The sequence below is a fragment of the Herpailurus yagouaroundi genome, unplaced genomic scaffold (genome assembly GCF_014898765.1).
Source record: "Herpailurus yagouaroundi ecotype Mexico unplaced genomic scaffold, PumYag 28, whole genome shotgun sequence".
NCBI classification, from domain to species: Eukaryota; Metazoa; Chordata; class Mammalia; order Carnivora; family Felidae; genus Herpailurus; species Herpailurus yagouaroundi.
Window position 1 is genome coordinate 99,452,189 of NW_024412376.1, and position 9,154 is coordinate 99,461,342.

General features: G+C 37.8%; 1 long non-coding RNA gene across 1 annotated transcript; it reads right to left on the reverse strand.

Annotated features, from left to right (window-relative positions):
* Positions 1-4,778: 4,778 nt before the first annotated feature.
* Positions 4,779-6,067, reverse strand: LOC121033172 (uncharacterized). Its single transcript, XR_005791739.1, has 2 exons — positions 5,912-6,067; positions 4,779-4,935 (listed from the first exon to the last, which is right to left on the reverse strand). It is a non-coding gene; the product is annotated as an uncharacterized LOC121033172 (long non-coding RNA).
* Positions 6,068-9,154: the final 3,087 nt, after the last annotated feature.

Consider the following 9,154-nt stretch of genomic DNA (forward strand, 5'->3'; position numbering starts at 1 on the left):
ATGAAAGAATACGTGTAGTCATTGTTTGAGTCAGTTAAGTCAGCACTGTCCATTAACTACAGCTAGAGGTGTCCCTGCTGGATGTCACAGGCACTTTTTTAAAACACCATCTTTTACATTTTTGCTTTTTGCTTCCTCCTCCTTTTCCATCTCTTTTCCTTCTCTCATCACAAATCACTTCCCACTTAGCCCTATCCCGAGTTAACTTACATTTACAACTTAGAACATGTCTGCCAGTATTTTTCTCCATGTGCACTTAATCCTATAAACATAAACATAAAGGTTATAGCTTCACAAACAAAAATGAGATTGCATCATGCACATTCTTTCGCATCATGGTTTTTTTATATTCCACAATGAATGTGGGAATTTCTTTAGGTCAACTAATATAGCTTTAAATTCAACACAGGCTCAGTAACATTCATGGTATGGGTGTGAAAATTCAACAGTTTCCCTAATAGTAGTCGCTTCCTTGGTTTCTAATTTATTGCTGAATACACAATGAGTTAATATAAACTTGGGCACATATTCTTTCATACTGGTGCTTTTATTTATGTGGGATAGATTCCAAGAGTGAATGCCGAAAAAACTATACATTGTCTTTTTAATAATCATTTTCCTAAATGACACCATGAGTCACAGTTTCAATAATATAGGAGAGAAAGTTTTCCCCAAATGCTCACCAGAACTGGCTTTCACTTTCTAAACTTTTGTCATTGGGATAGGTGTAATGGATAGCTCATGTTTACTCTACTTTGTATCTTCCTCTCTGCTAGTGAGTTTAAGTATATATATGTTTGCTAACCATTTGTATTGGCTTCTCTATAAATAGTATATTTTTATTCCTGCCCATTTGTTGTTGCTACATGGCTAGTCTTTTTACTCATAAACCTGTAAAAGTTTTTTGTATATTATAGATGACAGCTCTTTGTCATGTATGTTGCAAATATCATCATATAGTCAATCCTTTGTCCGGTGTGGTATCTTTTCTAAACATAAACATTAAATTGGCTATTTATAGCAGCACTGTCAACAATTGCCAAATTATGGAAAGAGCCTAAATGTCCATTGACTGACAAATGGATACAGAAGAGGTGTTATATACATACAATGGAATATTACTCGACAATCAAAAAGAATGAAATCTTGCCATTCGCAACAACGTGGATGGAACTAGCGTATTATGCTAAGCGAAATAAGTCAGAGAAAGGTAAATATCAAATGATTTCACTCATATGTGGAATTTAAGAAACAAAACAAGTGAACATAGGGGAAGGGAAGGAAAAATCACATAAAAACAGAGAGAGAGGAAAACCATAAGAGACTCTTAAATACTGAGGATTTCTGGAGGGCTGTTGGGTGGGAGGATGGGCTAAATGGGTGATGGGCATTAAGGAGGGCACTTGTTGGGATGAGCACTGGGTTCATGTAAGTGATGAATCACTGGGTTCTACTCCTGAAACCATTACTACACTATATGTTAACTAACTTGGATTTAAATAAAATTCAAAAACTTAAAAATTAAAAAAAATTTTAAGAAGGGCATTTCCAGCAAAAAAAGTAAGAACTATAGAATTCCTTATATGATAATTCCTATGATAATTCTATAAAATAAATAGATTAGCCAACATAATTTATCTATAATATAGAATGAAAGAACCAAAGATGCTGTAATGTTTCATATAGTTTTTAAAATGTGGGGACACTCTTAAATGTACATGTAGAATGTATGGAATATATACAATTTATCTATAATACAGAATGAAAAAGCTGAATGGACTGTAATGTTTTGTAGTTTTTAAAATGTGGAGACATTCTTTTTTTTTTTTTAATTTTTTTTTTTCAACGTTTATTTATTTTGGGGACAGAGAGAGACAGAGCATGAACGGGGGAGGGGCAGAGAGAGAGGGAGACACAGAATCAGAAACAGGCTCCAGGCTCCGAGCCATCAGCCCAGAGCCTGACGCGGGGCTTGAACTCACGAACCGCGAGATCGTGACCTGGCTGAAGTCGGACGCTTAACCGACTGCGCCACCCAGGCGCCCCCAAAAATGTGGAGACATTCTTAAGTGTATGTGTAGAATGTATGGAATATATATAGGAATTGTATTCAACTCTGTCAATAACTTCATCGATTTTCTAGAAGGCCACATAAGAGAGTAATACATTAAAATGGTTTTGAATAGGTGAAAAAAGTTGGCTTATATGATCCCCTTTTTCTAGCTTCTGAGTTTACAGTTAATATTAAGAGCATTGCTCTACCTTGACCTCACCCCTACCTGTATTGCATATATTAGCCTGTTTCTCACTTTAAAACTTTAATTTGGGCACCTGGGTGGCTCAGTCAGTTAAGCATCCAACTTCAGCTCAGGTCATGATCTCAAGGTCCATGAGTTCAAGCCCCACATCGGGCTCTGTGCTGACAGCTCAGAGCCTGGAACCTGCTTCAGATTCTGTATCTCCCTCTCTCTGCCCCTCCCCCATTCATACTCTGTCTCTCATTCTCTCTCTCTCAAAAAATAAATAAACATTAAAAATTTTGAAAGAAAACACCTTAATTTGTTTTAAAACCCTGCCACTAGGTAAAAAGGCATTAAGTTAAAAATATTTCAAGTCATAGAAGGAAAGCAGAATGGAGGTTGCCAGGAGCTGGAGGCAGGAGGAAATGGGGAGTATTGTTCAAAGGGTTTCCGTCAAACAAGGTGAAAAAGTTCTAGATGTCTGCTGCACAACATCGTGTGTATAGTTAATAAAACTGCACTATACACTTAAAATTTTGTTAAGTAGATTTCGCACTAATGTGTCTTTTTATCACAGAGCGTGAGCGGGGGAGGGGCAGAGAGAGAGGAAGACAGAGTCCGAAGCAGGCTCCAGGGTCTCAGCTGTCAGCTCAGAGCCAGACTCTGGGCTCCAACTCATGGACTGGGAGATCATGACTGGAGCCAAAGTCAGATGCCCAACCGAGCCACCCAGGTGCCCCCATAGTTGTTTTTTTTAAGTAGTCTTTGTTATATTTATGTAGTTTCATACTAATCTTATTTTATTTAGTGTTTTTATTAAGAATTGGTATGTAATTTTGGGAGGGGGGATGGGCTAAATGGGTAAGGGGCACTAAGGAATCTACTGAAATCATTGTTGCACGATATGCTGACTAGTTTGGATGTAAATTTTAAAATATATAAATAAATAAATAAATAAAAGAATTGGTATGTAATTTTATCAAACACCTGTCAATATCTACTTTTATCATAGGGTTTTTTCCCCTTAATTTATTAGTGTATTATGTATTAGATTTTTCTGGTATTTGAACCATTCTTACATTCTAGAAATTAACCATACAAAACTCTATTTATTCATATTTTACTTATAAGTTTCTCTTCCAGATTTCTACAAGAAATTAGTCTATAGCCATCTTTCACAGTGTCTCTATCAGATATTGGTATTTAAAATGTTATTATGGCTTTATTCATTTCAGTGGGCTTATCAATCTTTTCTATAGCTTGGAATAAGTTAAATAACACAGGTATCATCTATTCTTTAAGGTGAGATATAACTCAGCTGGAACCCCCAGATAGTTGTTTTCTATGTTGGATCTTTACTCGGTTTTCAACGTCTTCTAGATTTATCAGACAATTCAATTGTACCACTTCTGTTGAACCAATTTTTGTGATTTATATTTTGCTAGGAAGTGTCTAGATTTTCAAATTTCTTGTTGTAGAGTTGAATGTAGTATTCTCTTATAACACTTTAAATGCACCTGTGTCTGTATTCATGTCACCTCTCTCATTCATGACATTGTACAATCCTGCTTGCATGCTTTTACTCTTTTTCTTTTAAGAGGGATAAGAATTTTATTTTTCATTTCTATTATTAGCATTATGTTAACTAAACAATATTGTTTTTAGAGAAGCATCATCTAAGAAGAAGACATTTAAAGGAAACATACAGTTAAATGGATTATTAAGACATATAAATTTCCACATATCTTACTGGAAAAAAATTCAGCAGGTGGTTTCCATCCCAGGGTACCTGATAATCCATAAATGCACTGCATCGTACATTAGCACCACACCGCCAACAATTACACAGATCAGTTATTTTTAATAATTCTCAAAAAAGTTTATCAATTTCATTGGTCATTTGAAAGAATCAAGTATTTGAATTTGTTATTCTTGCCTCTTTTTGTTTTGCTTTCTTCGTTGCTTTTGTTTTCTATTTCATCTTTTTTCTTCTCCCCAGTTCTTTTTGTTCCTTACCCTATGAGTACGAAGTTCCTTTACTTTTCATACTCTAATAACAAAATTACTTAGGGCTATAAGGTTTCTTTGTGGAACAACTTTTCAGTGTTGCTAAACTTTGATTAAAGGTAATTAGAAGTCCCAGTTTTCTAGACAATCAAAGACAAACTGTTGTGGTCACATATATCAAAATACATAAACAGACAAACTGAAACAAAAAACTAAGATGCAATAAGACGTTTAAGGTGATGTGCAGTGAAGCAAAAGTGCATTTATGAGTGGAGAGTCCCAGTGGGAGCCAGGGTCGGGAATAATCGCCATGATGACTATCTACCTAAACCCTCTCAGACTGGGCCATAAACCTACAATCATACTGACACTATCACTACGAGGCTGGTTTTCAAATCAATCTATTGGAACAGAAAATAAAACTTTTTTAGCATAATCAGGAGAGTCTTGGTTAAAAATTCATGTAATAGGCAGAAATATGAGTGATTGATCAAAGCACTATCTTTGTCTGCTCAGGCCACCATAACCAAATCCCACAGACTGCTGTCTTAAACAGCAGGCATTTATTTCTCACAGCTCTGGAGACTGGAAGGAAGTCCAATATCAAGGTTCCAGCAGGACCGGGTTATGATATGGTCTCTTTTCTTGGGTTGCAGATAGCTGCCTTCTCACTGCGTCTTCACATGACCTTTCCTCAGTGCACACGAGTGGAGCAAGAGAGAGAGAAAAAGAGGGGTGGGGGAGACAGAGAGAGAGAGGGAGGGCACTCTGGTATCTCTTCCTCTAAGGTCACTAATCCCATCTTGAGGACTCCGCCTGTACAACCTCCTCTGAACTTAATCACCTCCCAAAGTCCCCATCTCCAGTACCATTACATTGAAGGTTAGGACTTTAACACAGGAATTTTAGGAAGAAGACAATCAGTCACCAAATTTGCAGACACCGAGTTGACAAACAATGCTGCAGAATCGTCTGCTTAATTTTTTTTTTTTTTGTCTACCTAACCATCTTACTCTTTGCTTTCACCAAATTCCATTAATTATATTCCTCAGAAGATAAGATGAAATGAAGAAATGCCAATATTTGTTGAAGTAGAAAACAAACACTAACATGGCATTCTTGAAAGCTGAGGACCATTCCATAGTCTTCCATAGTCAACAAGCAATAAACCATCTTTAAGCTCCTCTTTTCAATTCAGTTCGTATGACCACCTACAGACTTTTATTAAGTCTTTCTGGCAAGCCTAGAACAGGCGTGTGGAGGGAAAAAAATGTATTTTGTATAGTCTGCCCCCCAGAAGCTTCAGAGTCACAGAAATTCTATTCACAGTGGGAGACTATGAAAGCCTTTTCAGAGGCATGTTTGTGCTGCCCTTCTAAAACAGAAAAACGAAGACCCCTCGCCTGTGGTTCCTCTCCACACTCCATGAGCTGAAAGGCGTCTGCTCTGCCTCTGATTATAACATTTAAGCAAGAGGGCTGGCCACAGAATTCTATGCATCATTTAGGACTTTGATGCTAAACTGAATTCAGAGGAAAAAATGTCTCTGCCAGTCTGGGGTTGCTGCTGACAAGGAGGAATATTGATTGGGGTGATGACAGAGCTCTCCTGGTTTAACTCCTCATACTGGGAGGCTCTACTCCGTCTTTCTAAATCTCAATTACCTCTGTGCTGCTGAAGACTCTGCCTCAATCAGGTCAAATAGAAGAATGAAGATTTTCCTAAAACAAACCTACAGCAGAAGGGAGTAGGTGACAGTGTCTGTAGGGTTCACATGTTGTACTTTCACCTCCCGAGTTTATCAAAGGAGCTTTTATGCTGGTCATCTGGTGCTGCTTGACGCAGGACAGTTTGCAGTAATGTCCCAGTCTGGTTTTTGTGACATCACAGTACCAGGTTTAGTTATCATGTTTTGTGACCTGTCACTTTAGTTTTGCTTTAGATAATCGGGGCTGTGCAACCATTATGATTCAGAAGCTTAAACCAGACTGCTTAGATTTAAATCCTGGATCTCTTCCTTACTTGTTTGGCCAGTAACTTAACCTCACTGTCTCTCAGTTTGCTCGGCTATACAATGGGAATAAAACAGGACTCCCTTAATGGAGTTGTTGTGACAGTCCTCACCCAGCCCATAGTGAGCACTGGGTAGACACTGGCTATTGTTATTGCTTCATCATGCTAAGCATGCCCAGTGTCTCCTCTGGCAAATGTCACCTCTACCCACTAGTGGTGCCCAGGTAGAAAACAGAAAGAATTATGCCATTCAGCACATTTTTAAACCCCTATATCCATCCTCCTAAGATGCTTTAATAACTTACAAATGTTTAAATTTCAGTGAAAACGCATTTACATAGATAATTTACATATTCCACTCCCAATTATTTTTTACTGGCAAATACTGTCCAAAAAAACAATTCCCACTGCTTTTGTATGTACCTCTGGTTTAGGAATTCTGCACGTATGAAAGTGCAATAAAGTAAAATCACCCATACTCAAAACCATAGCTTCCCCTGCAACTCTAGGGTCTTAGTAACCCTTTTACAAGTTTGGTGTGAATTCTTCCTGAATTTTTCCCTGTGTTTGTAGAAGACATAGTCTCTCTCTTTCCCTCTCTCTCTTTCTCTCTCTCTCCCTCTCTCTCTCTCTCACACACACACACACACACACAGATATATACCTTATATGTGTATATATTTACAATGAGGGATCATGCTGGACATGTTTGTTTGCAACTTGCTTTTTTCCTTTCACAGTATATTGTGGACCTCACGTGGTCCTATGTCAGGACAAAGAGGTCCATCTTTTTCTTAACAACTGCCTCGTAATCCATTACATAAATATACCAAAATCTGCTTAAATATTCCCCTTTTGACATATAGCTAGGTTGATTCTAATTTTTTTATTATTAGTAGTGCTGCAATAAACACTCTTCTATATGGATTTTTATCTGTTATTTAAATCAATATGCATCTTCTGAACACATAGCAACTATAAGCAAGGAAGATAGTCCACAGATGGGGAAGGAGATTACAAATGTGCTGCATGAAATAATCGTTTAAAAAATAATTATGATGTTTGCCTGTAGTTCAATTTGACCTTTAATTCCTTCATAACCACTTTACCTCCCTAAAAGACAGAGTTTTAGGGTACACATTTTTATTATTGCTGCCAATATCCACACTTCACGGTGACCTAAGAGTTACCTCAAGAAAGGTTATGTAAGTCATCAGTTGATGTGTCATATTTGAAATTTACAAAGAAATTAACTATATTATATCAGGAATTTTTTCCTCAAACAGAAACGATATTGATTTTGTGTAAAATAAAAGGAAAGCAAGACTGTTGCCCAAAATTACAACCCCAAAGAGCATGAAAACAGAAAATGTAAATCTCTCTGATCCTGGGTTTCTGAGCCTTGGCATTATTGGCACAATGAGGGCTGTCCCGTGTGTTGAATGCTTAGCAAAATCCCTCGTCTCTACCCATTAGATGTCGGGAGCACCACCCTCAGTTGTGACAATAGGCCATCAGACACTTCCAGACAAAAAGAATTGTCCCCGGTTGAGTACCGATGTGATCCTGCTTCTCAGAAAAAAAACTCTGCTAACAGCTTGGTGAACAACCATCCATATTTTTAATGTAAATAAAAAATTCTTTTATACAATTGAAAAATGTCCATACAACAGTTTTTTAAAACTCCCTTTTTTTACTTAACATTTCATGGACACCTCTCCATGTCAATAGTCATGGACTTACTATATCGTTTGAAAAAGTACATTTAATTTTCATTGTGTGAAATCACCATGATCATGTATTAATGGACATTCCAGCTATTTTTCTTTATTATTTTCTTTTTCAACGTTTTTTTTTTTTTGTTTTGTTTTTTTATTTTTGGGACAGAGAGAGACAGAGCATGAACGGGGGAGGGGCAGAGAGAGAGGGAGACACAGAATCGGAAACAGGCTCCAGGCTCCGAGCCATTAGCCCAGAGCCTGACGCGGGGCTCGAACTCACGGACCGCGAGATCGTGACCTGGCTGAAGTCCGACGCTTAACCGACTGCGCCACCCAGGCGCCCCTTTATTATTTTCAATTCAAAGTCATGCTGGAACAAATACACCTATAGTTATGTCTCTGCACACTCCCATTATTTCTTTAGGAATCGCTAGGTCAAAGAGCATATACTTTTTTTTTTAAGTTTATTTATTTATTTTGAGGGAGAGAGAGAGAGAAAGAGAGCGAGTGCCAGGGAGGAGCGGAGAGACAGAGAATCCCAAGCAGGCTCTGTGCTGTCAGCACAGAGCCCAAAGTGGGGCTCGAATTCAGGAACCATGAGGTGATGACCTAAGCCGAAACCAAAAGTCAGTCGCTTAACCGACTGAGCCACCCAGGCGCCCCAAGGAGCATACACTTTTTAAATATCATACTTTTACTATAATTTTCAATATTTTTTCATATGAAACAGGTGAAATATTGACTTGGGGCATACAGCTGATCATCTCTTCTCTAAAAAAATAATAAACCAATCCCTTCTTTTCTTGCACACTGACATGCATTTTCCTGGGAGGAAAAAAAGGTAGGGTACCTTCCTTAACCCTACTTTTTAATTAAGGAAGTCTTAACTGAAGCTTTGACCAAGGCAACAAATTCCTTTTCTGCTGAAGATAAAAAGGATGTGCTAAAGCAGAACAACTCAGGCATACAAAGGTGACAATGAAAATAGTTGTGGTTGAAAGAGAATAGTTATTGATGAGCTACAGGAGAGGAGCACCTTGGCCTTACTTCTCACCTTGTCGCAAGAGACAGCCAAGTTGTGAGGTTAAATTGAAGTTGGTAAATACACAATTATTCAGCTTGTGTCTCGGTAATAAATGTGCCTCCAGGCAGTGAACCTGCCAGTTCTCAGAG